This window comes from Ursus arctos, unplaced genomic scaffold, assembly GCF_023065955.2.
Source record: "Ursus arctos isolate Adak ecotype North America unplaced genomic scaffold, UrsArc2.0 scaffold_13, whole genome shotgun sequence".
NCBI lineage: Eukaryota > Metazoa > Chordata > Mammalia > Carnivora > Ursidae > Ursus > Ursus arctos.
The window spans coordinates 65,485,218-65,502,401 of record NW_026622797.1 but is presented as its reverse complement, the minus strand read 5'-3'; positions in this window follow the sequence as shown (position 1 = coordinate 65,502,401).

The following is a 17,184-nucleotide window of genomic DNA, read 5'->3' as shown; positions in this document are numbered from 1 at the left end:
TTTTGTTACTTTCCAATTCCAGCTGGACTATGAATACTGCAAGAAAATCCTTTCTTATTATTGGCATTTTGGTGCTTCTATTTCCGATCTCACCTGGAAACAGGCAGGGCAGAGGAGTGAGAAAATGAAAAGAACAATGGGAAAGGTAATAGAATTGCACCGAACCCTCCAAGAGATTTGCTTTGAATTCCACATGAAGGTTGAGGCACCTACAAACTTCAACTAAGTCAATTTGGGTGTACTTGTCCCTCCAAATGTAATTTCAGAGCTGCTTTTTATGGAGGAAAGCTTTTTGGATATGAGATCCGTTGGAATATCCCTAAGAGTACAAAGCTTAATTTGACTCTGTCATGTGATACCCATGCACCCGCACTAGAAATATTTTTCTTCAGTAAATGAAAAATGGGGACTTAAAGATTTGTATTGTAATCTAGTCCCTTACTGTACAGAGCATGCTCTGGGGACAGGCAGTATCAGCAATCATCTAGCAGCTTCTTAGAAATGCCCCATGCCAGACCTATTGCATCAGTTCAACAAGATCCTCAGGTGCTTTGTAAGCACGTTAAAGCTCCAACTCATCTAGCCCGCTGACATTCCAACCATTGACATTTTTTTCCTCCACTGGATCCTTTCTTCAAATGACTCAGGTGAGGCTCAGACAAGGGAGGGGAGCTAGGCTGGTATAGATATTAAGGGCTCTCAAGCTGTCCGTGTCTCCTACTCCTGCTGCTGGTCTATGTTACCCCAGGGCACCATGGCATACAGCACAAAAGCGCTAAGCCAATTTCGGCATTTACTGTGAGTTAAGAGACCGAAGCTATGAAAGGTTAGCTAGCTTCCTTTAGGTCACAAAGCTTGTTAGTGCTAATGCTGGGTCTATAAGCCAGGTGGTCGGACTCCAGTTCCGCCTGGTTCTGACACCCAGGATTTGCAATAAGCCTTTGAACAAAAAAATAAGCTGTGTCTGAGACTGAAGTTATGACCCGGGTTTTGCCACTCCCTGGACAGTGAAAAGCATTTAAACACCTGTCCTTGTTGAAGAGTGAATTAGTGCATTATGTGTTTATAGCTCTGGTAATTGCACCCCATGCATTTGATTGTCTTTATAGAACAAATCCTAGGTTGAATGCAAACTTTTAGTTTTGATTATAAATGTTTACTTAAAAGATGGCTCCAAGTCAATGCTATGGAATTGATTCCAAGCCACTAAAGACCTCACATCCAGACTTTTTATCCTCTGGGACTGAAAGATGAAAACTTTGGATGATGTTAAAGACTGAATGTTTGTGCACAACCCCCCACCCCCACCCCAATCCATATGTTGAAGTCCTAGCCTACATTGTGATGGGATTTGGAGATGAGGCCTTTGGTAGGTAATGAGGGTTAGATGAATTTGTGAGGGTGGGGCCCTCAGGATGGGATTAGCGTCCTTATAAGAGAAAGCAGGGAGCCTGCTTCTTTCTTTCTATACCATACCCAAAGAAGAGATCATGTGATCACACAGTAAGATGGTAGCTTCCTACAAGCCAAGAAAGGAGACCTCAAAATGAAACCAGCCTTGCTGACACCTTGATCTTGGACTTCTCAGCCTCCAGACCTGTGACAAATAAACTTCTATTGTTTAAGCCACCCAGTCTACGGTACAGATGACATACACTAATACAGATGACAACCATACCCATTTATTAATGAAATTTGGTCATTCTTGTGAAAACTAAATAATAATGATCGCTCTTAATTATCGAGTGCTTACTACATGCCAGGTCCTGCTAGTCACTTTGCTAGACATTTCATAAATATTATCTATTTCATCCTCACATCAGTCCTTTAAGATAAATATTACACTGGTTTTACAAACGACTTTTTTCAAGGGAGCAGGTCTCAGTCTCTCTGTATCGCTAGACAATAGCCCAGTGTTAGGCATATAATAGACCTTTAAATGCTATTATGTACTGAAGGTTATGAGATTTGCCCAAGGTCAGGCATGCATGTACAATTTTTCGATCCAGGGCTATCTTCCATTGTAGTAGATTACAAGAAATGGCCACAAATTCCTCCCATCTTTATGCATACTCCTTTTAAAATCAACTTTTCTGTTCCTCAAATCCAGAAGTGGCATCTATCTTGCCACTCTTTTGAATTTAGGCTGTCCCGGGACTTGCTTTGACAAACAGAAGCAACAATTGGGAGTTTTGAGCCGAGGTCTCAACGTGCAGGCCTCCTCCTGAGACTTCCATGTGAGGGAACCTGGGCTAGTTTCCCTGAGGGTGCAACAGCCTGTGATTATCAGCATCAACCACCACCCATGGGAATGAGCCTATCTTGGACCATGCAACCTACTGGGCTGTGCTGCCACATGAGTGAGCTGAAGTGAGACCAGCAGAAGAATTGCCCAAATGAGCTCAGCCAAAACTCATGACCCATATGATTATAAAATAGTAAATGATTGTTTAAAGCCATCATTTCTATTACTATGTAATAGAAAACTGATATACCCATGTTCCTTCTACAGCCTAGATGTTGATGAGGGTGACGGTGATGACAAGGATAATAATAATATTATATGATGTTGTTGAAAGATTATATGGGCCAAACAACATTTTAAGAACTTCACATGCATTATATCATTTGATCAGTCAACCATCCTGTGAGGTGGTACTACGTTATCTCTACCTTATTGGTGAGAAAACTAAATTCAGCCATTTTTCTGGATCACACAACTAGTAAGTGTTGAAGAGGTTACACTCTAGAACCAACACTCTGAACCACTAAGCAATAGAATTTAAAACGAAGAGCCATGGTGCAATGTGTTACGTGAAAGTGGGTGGAATATATTTATTTTGATGAAGCTGATGGGTTAAAGGAGTGTGGTAAGCAGAATAATGGCCCCCAAAGTTGTCCATGTTCTAATCTTCAAAACCTGGGGCCGTGTTATATCACATGACAAAGGAGAATTGAGGTTGCAGGGGGAATTATGGTTGTGGTATGAGTTTCCTGTCGCTGCTATAGTAAGTTACCATAACCTGGTGGCTCCAAACAACAGAAATTGATTGTCTCACAAATCTGAAGGCCAGAAATCTAAAATCAGTTTCACTGGGTTGAAACCAAGGTGAGGACAGTCCTGAACTTCTCTCGAAGCTTTAGGGGAGAATCTGTTCATTGCCTCTTCCAGCTTCTGGTGGTTGTTAGTATTCCTTGGCTTATGGCTGCACCACTCGAATCTCTGCCTCTCTGGTCACTTTGCCTTCTCCTTTATGCATGTCATCTTCTGCCTCCTTTTTGTTTGGATGCTTGTGATGGCTTTTACAGGCTACTCTGATAATCCAGGAAAATGTCTCCATTTCATGACACTTAATTGAATCATATCTGTAAAGTCCTTTTTGCCATAAAAGGTTAACATTTATGGGTTCCAAGGATTAGGATGTGGATATCTTTCAGGGGGCATTATTTAGCATACCACAGGTGCCAACTGTGAAGTGGGATGAGTTGAGATGGAGAGAGGATGCTGAATTATCCAGGAGGGCCCAATGTTATCACAGAGGTCCTTAAAAATGAAAGAGAAAGGCAGAAGAGAGTCAGAAGGAGATGTGACTACAGTAGAAAGACACAGAGAGATGGAACATTACTGGCTTTGAAGATGGAGGCAAAGAAATGGATTCCCCAGAGCCTTCAGAAAAGAATGCCACCCTCCTGACGCCTTGATCTTACCCCAGTGAGATCTGTTGAACTGTAAGGTAGTAAATTTGGGTTGTTTTAGGTCCCTCAGTTTGTGTAATTTGCTAGAAGGAGGAAGCCAAAATGTTCTATTTTAAAGCTAACCTTTGTTGAATTTTGCTTTCCATCAGTTACTATGCTAATTTATTTACGTATATTATTTCGTATGATTTTCAGGGAAACAATGAAACAACAAACTATTTGAAGCAATGTCTCCGTTTAATAGCTATGAATACAGTAGTCCCCCCTTATCCATGTTTTCAGTTACCTAGCTGTCAACCACAACACAGAAGCAATGATCCTCTTTCTGACAAATCGTCAGAAGGTCAATAGTAGCCTAACGCTACCACAATGCTGATATCGTTCACCTCATTTCATCTCATCATGTAGCCATTGTATCATCTCACATTATCACACAAAGAAGGAGGAGGAGTACAGTACAATAAGATATTTTGAGAGAGATACCACAGACCCATAACTTGTATTACAGTATATTATTATCGTGGTCCTGTTTTATTATTGGTTACTGTTGTTAATCTCTTACTGTGCCTAATTTATAAATTAAACTTTGTCATATATATGTGTATGTATGGGAAAAAGCATAGTATACATTGGCTTCAATACCGTCCGTGGTTTCAGTTGTCCACAGGGGGTCTTGGAATGCATTCCCCGCAGATATGGGGGGGGGGACTGTACTGTATTAAGACTTACTTTCTTAAAGATACACAGCTCCACAGTACTGGAGCAAGGATTGAAGACATGGATTCTGACCTCTGAGTCTCATTCTCTATACCCCCATCAGTCACCAGTAATCCGTATCTCCCTGCAGGTGTGATTGAGGAGTACTCACCAAAGCATGTGCTTCTCAACTAAGCATCAGGAAAAGCCTGAACGAAGATATCTCTATTTATGGATGAGGTTTAATCACAGCTAGAAGTAGGAGTTCCTTGTAGTCTTTGAGTTAGAGATGATCAAACTTGATTTTTTTCTCCTATAATTCCTTCTTTTGTCCAATAGCACCAAAGAGAAAAAGAGTTGAATGGAAGAAAGAGAGAAAAAGGCTAGATATAGAGGAAGGGAGGTTTATATTTAAGCTTTTTTAAAATTCAAGTTAACTTCAAGCTCCTTTTGAAATACTGCAACTATTCTTTAGAGAAGAATTCAAGCATCCGGTTTTCTTGATTCAAATCTCAGCTTTCTTATCAATGCATAGCTGATGTCCATCAACTGGCGATATGCCTACATAAAGAAGCTCTAGGAAATTAATTTAATTTTCAGCAGAGAGCCACTTATTTGTCATTTCAGTTATGGATCTCCCTGCCTTATTCTGCACCGTGACTGCGTTTTGTCCAATCACTTTTAGTTACTAGACCTTGCTTGGGTACTTCTTTCCTTTGATATAAGCTTTCCAAACCCAGGCTCTGGGCCTCATTTTTCTGTGCTCTGGCTTCAACACCAGGAACCCCTGAGGCTTGATGTTGCTTGGACACTGACTCCAATTATTTTCTGTGCAAATTGCTTGACCCTTCAGCTTTGATTCTCCCTTTCACAAACTGGGGATATAATCACTTCCTCTCTTATCTCACAAGATTCCTGAGGGAAGCATTAAAGAGCTTTGAATATGAAAAGCACTATATACCTGTGAAGGAGTGTTATGTGCTCGTCATTTTCCATCCAGTTCCCAGATAATATCAGGCGCCATGTTCCCCAGGGAAGCTAGTTAAGACGCAACAATCCTTGGCCAGGTCTGTGGTTTCCTTTGCTGCTTCTGAGATGCCCTGCAGCAGACAGCAAGCATCAACCCATTCCCTCCTGCGTAATTTTTTTTCATGGCTGTTTGCAAGTGAGATCCTAGCAGAATTGCTGAGCCTCTGTGTTAAACTTTTCCCTTCACTTAATCTACTTGAAAAAACCTTGCTGCATACATTTGTCCACATGACTACCCCAGAGGAGCGCTGCGAAAATGCACTTCTGTTCATCTGGCCTGCTCAGGGAAAAGAAAAGCAAGTCGTTTTCAGTGCAGTCTGAGTTCAGATGGAGAAGTGATATTTTCAAGATTAAAGTAAACTAGTGTTGTAATTACAGTACTTAAGACACCCTTAAACTGAACATCATTTTTACTCTTCCTGCTGTAGATAAGGACATCATCAGACTTGACAGTTCCTCTCCTAATGCAATTGGTCTAAGCCAATTCATGGCAGTGACAACGAAGCATTTAATCGACCTGGGCCTCGTCCTGTCTATCTGCATCCCAGGATGAGAGAGGCTGAGTATAAATGAGTGAGCACTTATTTCTTTTCCTGGATTCTGCATCCCATTCTGTACCAGTTGACTTGGATTATCTGTAGGTAGCTCCTGTTCCTTTGTTCTTGTCCTTATTCACGCCTACTCTGACATGCTTGTTATTTTCAGGAGAGAAGAATACTTCAGGGGCATTTATTTTATATTTCGAAAGGGCTGAGATCATGCCATGGACTTAGTAGGCCCTTCGAGTAAGAAAAAAAACTTCAGTTTACAAAAGAGAGAGTTGAGGCCCAGGGCTATTCCATAATGTACTCTAAGTCACACATCCAAATAGAGACAGATCTCTGCCCAGAGCCTGCGTGTCCTGACTTCCATTCTAGGGTTCTGTCCATTGCATACCCAGTAATAATTCCTACAACTCAGTCCATAGGGAGCGCAATGCCTAGATTTTTGTCTTTGGGCTTGTGAAGGCCAAGGCTTCTCTTCACTGTTTTCCTCTGTGCAAGTACAAATCAGAAGCATTCTACATTTTCCCTTTGGTTATGGGTAGTCTCGGTGTCTCTCCAGAAAGTCAGAGGGCTAGCCTGAGGTTTTTTAAGCAAAATGTAATGTTTAGTCTGAATTGTTCACTTTCCATTGTAACACAAATTTCCCTTTCTGGAGCAGCCCATATGTAGAATAGGGCCATATTACCAATTATAAAACCGCTCTGTCTGACTCTGGCATGACCCATAATTGGGAATTCCAGCTCTCAGATTCTCTCCAAGTAGTTTGAGGGGGTCTCAGAGGTGGTTTCCCAGGAACTCTGAGAGCTAGTGTTTAGGTTTCATGGTTCTTAAGTCTCAGTGACTATCATAATCTCCTGGAAACTTTCTAAATATCAGATTTTAAGACACCACTCCCAGAAAATTTGAATTACCAGGGCCCAGGAATATGTATGCCATTAGCACCCTGCATCAATTGACGATCAAACAGACCTGTGAAACCCCACTCTCTTTCCACAGATCATTCTTTCAGCATATATTTCTAGCCCACTATATTCTAAGCACTGTTCCAGGCCCTGGAGATAAACAATGAAGAAACAAACTTCTGAGCTCCTGGAGCTTTCATTCCATTGGGGAAACAGATAATACACAGATAAACAAGTAAGTGTGTATATAGTAAGTCAACTGGTGACAGATATGCAGAGAAAGGCAAGGTAAATTAAGTTTGGAAGAGGGGCTGCTTTTTTATACAGGGTGCTCAAGAAAGGCCACTTCCATTATGTGACATTTGAGTAGAGATTAAGGAAAATGTGGGAAGAAAGCCATGTGGATACTTTTCAGGAGGGTGTTCCAAACATGGAGAGCAGCTAGGTCAAGGGCTATTGAGTTGGGAGTTAGTATGCCATCGTACCTGAAGAGGACAGTGTGAACAAGAAAGAGGAGGTGGTGGGGCTTGAGGGGTGCTGGGTCCCCAGCATGCAGGACACCGTGAGTGTTTAGACTTGGCCATCCTGATTATATGGGGAGCCACTGGAAGATTTTCATCCATGGAACAAGAGCCTGATACATGATTTTTTAGATGAATTATTCTGGCTGTTATATGGAGAGTCATATCTAAGATGGCAAAGTTAGAAGCCAAAAGACCATCAAGGAAGCTACTATGTATAGTCCAGGTCAGACATGATGGAGCTTTGGGACAAGTGGTAGTAGACATGGAGTGGATATGGGATGTGTTTTGAGGATAAAAACTCGGGATTTGCTGATGGACTGAATATGGGGTGTGACAAGAAGAGGAATCAAAGATGACTAAAATTTTTGGTGTGGACAACTTGAAGAGCAAAGTTGCCATTCAGAGAAGGAAAAAAGTGTAGAAGGAGGGGATTTAGCGGAGAAAGTCAAAACCTGATTTTGGATATGTAAGTTTGAAATACCTGTTAGATATCCAGATGGGAAGAGCAAACAGCTGTTTGGATATACAAATCAAGAGATCTAGGGAGAAATTTAGGTTGGATGTATAAATGTGATAGTCATCGGAGTATGACATGACTCTGGCCATGAACCAAATATTGACATCTATGGAATTAGTATGGATAAATAAGAGAAGAGCTCTTGGAGATCAAATGCCCTCTTATGTGTTAATGTTTAAAGGTCAGAGAGTGGAGAGGATCTGTGAAGACTGAGAAGGGGTGGCCAGAGGGGTTCCACCATTTTCTTTCTTTTTGGCTCTGTCTCACTGAATAATGTGTCCTATCACTGCTGATGCCAAAACTGTAACTCATTGCCAAAATTTCAAAGACATCACTGTTCCTGCAGGAAGGACTGGGGCACTTCCAAGGCTGATGTAGCTGCCACTGTTCTTGCCAGTTCTGTGCTGGCACCAAGCTATGGAAGCTTCAGCTCTTTGATGCCCAGTGGGCATTAGAAAAACCTCTCTTTGGTTTTAATGTTGCTTGTTGGAGATTCCTTAAGAAAGGATTTGAGCAGGAATCTGGAAGCCAGTCAGTGTAAATGGATAGCCTACCTCATTGTCCTTGAACTGAACGCATATATTTCAAATACATCTCAGTTCTAAATCTTATAGTGAACACAGCTTAGATTCAAGCAGAAATACCAGCCAAATTCTAAAGCAATTTTTTTTTAACACTGGGAGGCAGCTCTTGCAATCATAGAAAAATTTGAGCTATACCACCATAGAAGTTTGATTTCAGATTCCATCCTAGAAGAAATAAAAAGCTCACAGAGAAAGACAGTACAGTGTTCATACCCTTTCCAGTTACTCTCTACAGGTGTAGAGAAAGCATCTGTTATGTACCTTTTGAGGTGTCGGAGAAAAGGAAACAATTTAGTTAAAGAAAAAGCCTATTGCATTGTGTAACTGATTATGGAAAGAATGCTATGGTAATGTGCAGTGCACATGCGTACAACTCGTTAAAGAAGGACTTCTTCTCTAATTTTCCTCATTCTTGATGTCAGAACTTTGACTTTAATAGTCCAGTAGGATACAAGTGTGGAATCCCAAACTAATAAAACCTGGAAGGTTCTTTCATTGAGAACTTTCTAAAGACTTTCTTGACTACAGCGTGACTAAGGCCTCATTCCATGATATCAAGGGCTCTGATAGACCCTGCAAGTTCTGTTTCTGCCTTTGGTGCCTTTAGTATTAATCTCTGATAAGTCTAAATCTTTTCTTAGGAACCCCAGGAGGGATATAATGTTGTACTTAACTTGAACATTCTTAAGTTGAATATTCTTTGAACTCTCTCCAGTAGCCATGCTCTTTCCAAGGAATCAGATATCTTTTGGGTTCTCTAGAAACTTTGAGGAAAGGAAGACTTATGCAGTCATTCTGATTAGAAAAATCTTTTCTGACTTGTAACAAGAATTAAACACGGATTTTCAGGCTATTTCAGGGGTCAGAGCATTAAACATCTCTGAGGCAATAGTAGCTCTTGCTATTTCGGTTTAATCCCTCCATTTCTAATATTACAATGGCTCACATTATGACCAACGCTAGCCAGAAATGGCAGATGGGTTGAGAGAAACTGACAATATAGCCTATTCAAATAGCATACTCATGTTCTGCATTGGAATGGACAAACATTCATTTTCCACTTCCCCTTCGTATTTCTTATTTTGATGAATAATAGCACAATGGTCCAGCTAGTAATTGCAGCCAGACTCCATGTCTCTCTCCTGATTTCATTTTCTACATCACACTAGGTTCAGATAGCCCTCATATCTCTTGAATTCACCCTCTCCTATCTCCAATCCAAAGTACCCAATTTCAGACTCTTATTATTTCCTATCTGAACAATTGCAACAGCTTTGTATTGGTTCTAAACTACTCCCAGTCACCCTGTGAAATCCATGCTAAGAGTTTCTGTAAGAGAGCTATTAAAAAACAAAAACAAAAACGAAACCTGGAATATCCTTCACCTGTTCAAAACGTTCTTAGGTCTCCTCAAAATAACAGCACTATGTCTCTAAATGTGGGCTTTGGGCCTCCTACAGCAGAATCGTGGTTAAAGACGTACACCCGACAATTTGGAATTTGCACGTATAACAAGCTTCTTAGGTGATTCATATGCACTCAAACCATTTAAGAATTACTGATCTAACTGATCAAGTCCTCAGTGTTTATAAAATCCTGTAAAACCTTGCTTGTGTCCACAACATTACCTTGTACCATGCAATGACACCAGGGTTACCCTCTCCTCATACTGAACCACTCGTAGGTCTGAAAACATGGTCATTGGTTAGTTAAAGTCTTCATTTAGGCCCAGTGAGAGATTGCCACTTCTGGGCCATACAAAGTTCTTAGTAGTTTACCAGTTTCATCTGGTTAGAACAGGTTACTTTTTTAATGTAACTACTGAAAATTTTAAATTATGTTCATGGTTTGCATCATATTTCTTGTCAATAGCACTCTCCCAGTATATACTAAAGTTGTACATAGGCATATCTTATGCCCAGCAATTCCACTCCTTGATATATATGCAACAGGGCCTACATATGCTCAACCAAAAGCATATCCTAAAATGTTCGTAGAAGAACTGTCATAAAGAGTAAAGAATCAAGACTGTGATTTCTTGATGGGGTGCCTGGGTGGCACAGCGGTTAATCGTCTGTCTTCGGCTCAGGGTGTGATCCCGGCGTTCTGGGATCGAGCCCCACGTCAGGCTCCTCCGCTAGGAGCCTGCTTCTTCCTCTCCCACTCCCCCTGCTTGTGTTCCCTCTCTCACTGGCTGTCTCTATCTCTGTCAAATAAATAAATAAAATCTTAAAAAAAAAAAAAATCTAAAAAAAAAAAAAAAAGACTGTGATTTCTTGGAATCTCTATCACCTACATCAAATACACATTATAAATCTTTGTTGAATGAATGACTGAACAGCTGCCGCCAGTCTATCTGTGGATTGGAAGGGTGGGGGTGGGAGATGAACCTTAAAGTAGGAGCATTTTTGTGCTATGGGGAGACAGTCCAGTAGCTACATCCTCCAGAGGTAGGAAATAAATTCTTACTGAAAGCATGAATTGATTACCTCCCCTCCATGGCAGACAATGCATTAAACAGACACCCTACCCAAAATGGCCCTTTCTTTTTTTTTCCAAATTATTTTTTATTATTAACAACATCATTGTATATCTATTTTGACTTACTTGTCCAGCATCTCCTCATAGTAAATTCCTAGGGCTGGAATAAAAGAGAATGCACGTTCTGTATTTTGGTATCTGTTTGCAATCAGGGACATGCCTTTAAGCTTACAGCAGCTTCTGTAAAGCACACGAGGCACTAGCACTGCCTCTCCAGGGAACCCCCAGTCTCTAGGCAGAGTGCTGAGTTGCAACTCGGTGCTTCACCAACCCCAACCACCTTCCCAACACTCAAATCCCATGTCTTAGGGGTGAGAAGACCAGCCAGAAATGTCTGGGAAAGCCTCAAGTTTCTGAACTGCTAATAAAATAATAACATCTATTCCTGAAGAGACTTTGCAAAATCTGGAAGTGATGATAAAGATGACTTATGATGCCTTATCACAAAGTTGTATTAAACCTGCTCAGACTGAAATGACAGAATGAGGCTAGCCAGAGCAGTGTTTTCCCAGAGCTAGACAGTCCCATTGTTCCCACTATCCCCCACTGAGCTCCCTTTTGCAGCCCAAGGGACAAACCCAGCCCATATTCCTAGACACTTGCTTCCATGTAGGAACTTCCTTTAGGACTATAGAGACTTATTGCTTTATTCTGACACCTTCTTTCTTCTGGGAAACTCCTTCAAACCTTGTGATACTAATTGGAGCTGTCACTTCCCTGGATTCAGGGATAGATGCATGACTCATAATGGTGATGGTGTCCATAATGGACTTGAGACCCAAGCTGGGCCAAGTAGAATTCTCCTTGAAATGTCCCTCTCAGTGCACAACAGACTGGAGAGACAGGATGAAGGTAGGATGAAGAATAATGCTGAAACAAGTTATGGGGACACACAGAGAGAAAGAGAGAAAGAGATTGCTGATGGCTTTGAGCCCTGGGTTCCAAGCATTCTTGAGTTGAGCTCTTCATGCTCTTTAAACAAAATGGCATGCAGCACTGACATCAGCAAGTTGCTTAACCTCTCAAAGTCTCAGTGGCTTATGAGGTCCAATATGAACTGGTCTTCCCTATATCCTCAATCGACCTCATTTTGTGCAAAATGAGTAGTATTAGCCTTCTTTCAGCTCCCTAAAATCACCAACTCAAGTCCGCCATAGGGTCTTTGCACTAACCATTCCCACTGCTTCTCTCTCCATTGCCACCTGAGCCTTGCATGAATGGTCTTCCCTCCTTCCCTTCCTCCCTCCCATCCTTCCTTCCTTCCTTCCTTCCTTCCTTCCTTCCTTCCTTCCTTCCTTCCCTCCCTCCCTCCCTCCCTCCCTCCCTCCCTCCCTCCTTCCTTCCTTCCTTCTTTCCTTCCTTCCTTCCTTCTTGCCATAATTAGAGTGACTTCCATAAGGACCACCCAATTTAAAATAGTCACCACATCATTATGTACTATATCACCTTTTAAAATTGATTGCATAATGCTTAAAGAAATCTGATAATATTTATCTATTTATTGGTTAGTTTGTATATGGTCTCATTTTTCCTGCTTGACCATGAGCTCCATGAATATAGTTCCTGGCACAGAATGAGCACCCAGTGGATACTTATTGAATGAAAGAGCAGAAATAATAATAGAACCACTCAATATTTACTTTGGCTTATTATTTGCCAAACACTGTTCTAGACATTTTATGAGTTAATGAATTAAATCTTTGCAATAGTCCTATATGAGACCAATACTTTTACTATACCCATTTTACAGATGATGAAACTATAACACAGAGGATTTGAAACCCTCACAGAACAATGCTTTGAACAAAATACACACTTTTGAATATTTTTAACATTTCATGTGTTGATCAATAGAGAGGAAGATAGGTGACTAAACCGGAGGAGGAAAAGTGAAGGAGACCAAGAGCATGCCTGCTGCTCTGAATATTCGAAAAATAAGGATGAGCTCTAAAAAGAATATGAAGGAGAGGAAAGACGGAAACAGAAAATTAGTTTTCTAGAGCTCTCATCACAAAATATCACAGACTGGTAGCTTAAACAGCAGCATTTATTTTCTTAAAGTTCTAGAGGCTGACGTCTGAGCTCAGGACATAGGTGTCTTCGGACACATGGTGTCTTCTGAGGGCCACTTGTGGCTTTGTCTTCACATGGGCATCCTTTGGTCTGTATGGTCTGTGTGCTAATCTCCTGCTTCTATAGGACACCCGTCATATTAGATTAGTGCTACTCAATATAACCCCATTTTACTTTAATTCTTTAAAGGTCCTATCTCCAAATATAGTCACATTCTGAGTTACTGGGGTTTAGGACTTTAACATGGGAATTTTGAGGGAACACAATTCAGTCTGGAATAGAGAAAAAATGAGGAAAGAAGTAAAGTGTAAAAATAAGTAAAGGTCAATGGAATCAGGGAGAGAAAGAAGGCTGGGGCGCAGAGCTGAGGGTATACAAGAAGTTCCTGCATAGTTAGAATATATTATATAGGAAATGAAGGTGAAGAAAAGATTTAATTAAGAAATAATAAAATATACCAATGCATTCAGTAAGTGAAATAAGAGAAGTTGAATAGTTTTACAAAGATGAAACAGAACACATAAAAGAGTAACACAGAAAAAATAAGGCAGATGAAGGACGATGATGTAAAAAATGGAATAAGAGAAGGAGAAGAAGGAAGAAAAGAAAAGGAATCCAGTTCTACAATGAGTTTATGGTGAATTTCGTTTCTGTTTTGTTCTGTCAGATGTCCTGTCATTTGGTGAGCTTGAATAATGCAGCACATGATTTCTATGACTAAAGACTTTACTGACTTGAAATATTATAAGAAGGCAATGCTGATATTGGAAATATCATGGAGATAGAGTAAGGAATACTTTCCCGTATGACAGTACTGATCTGTGTCATAAGAGAAGGTATATCAGCGGCATTTTAGAAAGCTTCGGGGGGCTTTAAAAAGCAAAGAAATTGAGATTGAGTTAGCCAGAATCCGACAGCAGGTTTAACAGGAGATACTGTTCTGCTACTACTCTCACCAAGGGAGTTCAATTTCAACAGTGCTAATCTTTCCACAGTGGTGTAAGTTTAAATTTTGTGCCCCTAAGGAAAAATTTCCAAAGTAATTCCCATTGAACTTGCCTCCCAGAAATCCTGACTTCGTGTACAATCCGGGTACCACACCTGCCTCTTCAGCAGCCACCCAACCTGTCTCTCCACTCACTGACACCGCTGCCATTTCAGATGCTGCTTTCTCTGTTCCAGCAGGGTTAAACGAAGGTTCTATTGTTTTCTAAAACTTACGGCATGGGATTTTAAAGCCAAATTATTATTTTTTTCATTCTTTTTTCAATGTAATTTTGCCTTCCTTATAGTCTCGCTTCCAGTATTGCAAATTAATATAATGCTTTCAAATATAACTCTAGGTTTTCTTTATTTTAGCTATATTGAAACACATCAATATAACCATTTTTATTTTATGTTTTCATCCATAATTAACTTTCTTTTCTGGCTAGGCATATAAAAATAGTGTAACAAATTCACAGTCCTTGGATAAAAGAATAATAATTTACAATATAATTTTTTCATTTTTTTTTAAAGTGAGACTCGCGTTGTTCTAGCTCCAATTAGGCTGGGAATTTGGGATGTCATGTATTTATTGTGTGTACTAGTGTTTCTTTAATTTAGAGTTTCTGGATCATGTGCATCAGGATCACGTGGGGTGCTCTGAAATATGGAGATTTCGGGTGCCTACTCCATATCTACTGAACCAAGATGTGGGCCCTGTGAAACTGCAATATAATAGTCTTCCCAGATGACCTTAATGCTTATTACATTTTGAGAACTACTGGCATATATTTTAAGTACAAGAACTAAAATTCAGTCCCAATAAATCACCCTACTCAGATATCAAACGTTTTATTATAATTTGTTATGTTGCAGAAAAATAAAAATCATACCGGTGAGAAACCAAGCGACACTCGGAGAAGTAGGAGAACTCGGGTTTATTTTTTGCCGGTGGACCCAGACGAGTTCTCACTTGAAATTCTGGGCCCTGGGCTGCGGGGTTATAAAGCTTTTAGAGGGCAGTGCAGCATGTCGGAGTCCAAGGGCTATGCTGACTGCTGGTAGGTGGGTTTAAATTGTGTTGGGGGAGATTGCTTTAGGAGGGAACAGCGATTAGGGCAGTGCAGGAAGTCTGTGGTGTGTGGTGGGAAGCCTGTTTACAGAAGCAGAAATGACTAGTTATCTCTTGCTTTCAGCAGGGCTTCTGGTTATCTCTAGCTATTGTTAGTAACTTCTCGTCTTTTGGGGCCTGCTGGCCTGGTCCTATTTTGGGTAATTTTCCTCATCAATTATACATGTGAATTTCATATATATATAAAATATTTTTGTCTCCTTAAAATTTCCTTGAAGTGATTTTCAACTGTACATTTATCTGCTTTTCTCATGAACATTTGGAAAACTTTTTTTTTCTTTTTTCTTTACAGACTTTACTAGAACAAGGTAGTATCAATTTAATGAGCCCAAAGTAGATCTCACATACAAGCAAAGTCAAAAAACACCTGGCGTCTGACTGTGGTCTTGGGAAACAGAGGTTGGTTTACCCAGGGAACCATTATGGATTAGATGGGAGGACTCAGGTCATCTGAATCAAGAAAAACTTGCTCCATTACATATACCCTCCAAAGTCCATATAAATCCTTTCTTTCTTCAAAACTTGGCAATGTTGGGGAAATATAGTTGAAAACAATATCTTCCCTTGGGGTTCTGGATGGGACCCCAAAGGAAGTTAAGCATCAGACTCTTGATTTCAGCTCAAGTCATGATCTCAGGGTTCTGAGAGGGAGCCCCGCATCGGCCTCCACGCTCAGCGGGGAGTCTGCTTGAGATTCTCTCCCTATCCTTCTCCCTCTGACCCTCCCTCCGCTCTCTCGCTCTCTCTCAAATAAATAAATTAATCTCTTAAAAAACCCAACAAAATCTTCCTTCAACTTTGAAATTGTCTTTACAAAAGTAGTAGACAAAAATTACAAAATAACACAAATTTTTCATTTTTAAAAATTATTTGTAATTATTATTTTAATTATTATATTTTAAATTCACTTTCATTATTGAATAAGCATTAAATCAGAATGTGATGCAAATCACAGGCAATCACTAAGAGTTTGCAAAGACAGAAAGAAATCTCATCCTCTTATATAGCCGGGCAGATACAACCTATACTACATATTTTTTCAAGATAAACAGTTAACTAGTTCTCAAGTAAGAGGACTAGACAGCACCTTTCCTTCGTCACACATAGTTCATCCTAATTTTGCTGGGTAATTGGAATGCCAATCTGTATTAGCTAATTTGCTTTTTTCAAAGAAAAACAAACTTCTCATATTTTTATGTCTGGAAATAGTTCTCACAACTTGAGCAAGGTGCCCACTGAGCAAGGTGCCCACACAGATTCAAATAAGGGTGCTTTATCCCTTGATGTTTATATATCAAAGAGATGGTTCCAGAGTCCTCTGGAAAAAAGCATTCTTGGGTCTTAAAGATGACAAAGGCCTATCTAGTTTTCAAAAGGAATTTTAAAGAGAGGAGAAAATACAATTTTAAGTTTCCTAAAGTAAATGCTTTATGCAAAAGGGAGGAAAGAGCGATCTCTTTGCCCATTTTTTAACAGGGAGAATTTTTATCTTTAATTTGTATTTGTCCTTGCAGTAACTATTGCTCCTAAGTGTGAACTCTTACTAGAGAATGATGAAACTGACACACCATCAGACAAAGGCTTTTGGGGCTGCCTTTGCACATGTATCATTAAATCTACTGATGAGGGTGCAGAAGGCTAGCTGAGGACAGGCAGAAGCTGACACTCCACAACCCTCCATGGGATATATGTGACATCCCTCCAGCACTCCTGGCTGCCCTAAAGGAAGAAGAAACAGTTAATTTATAGAGATTACAATCCTGCAAGACATGAGTATCCCTCAGTTTACAAAAGTTTTAGCAATTTACAAGAACAAAGCATTTCTATTAATGGCCTAGCTTCCAGAAGAGAATGTAGATACAATTAAATGTCCTTATAATCTGCAGCCTGTTGCAGATAATTGAAGCCGGCAAAGTGTTATGTTCCTCCAGGATGCTCCCAGCTATCTTAAGGTTAATGCC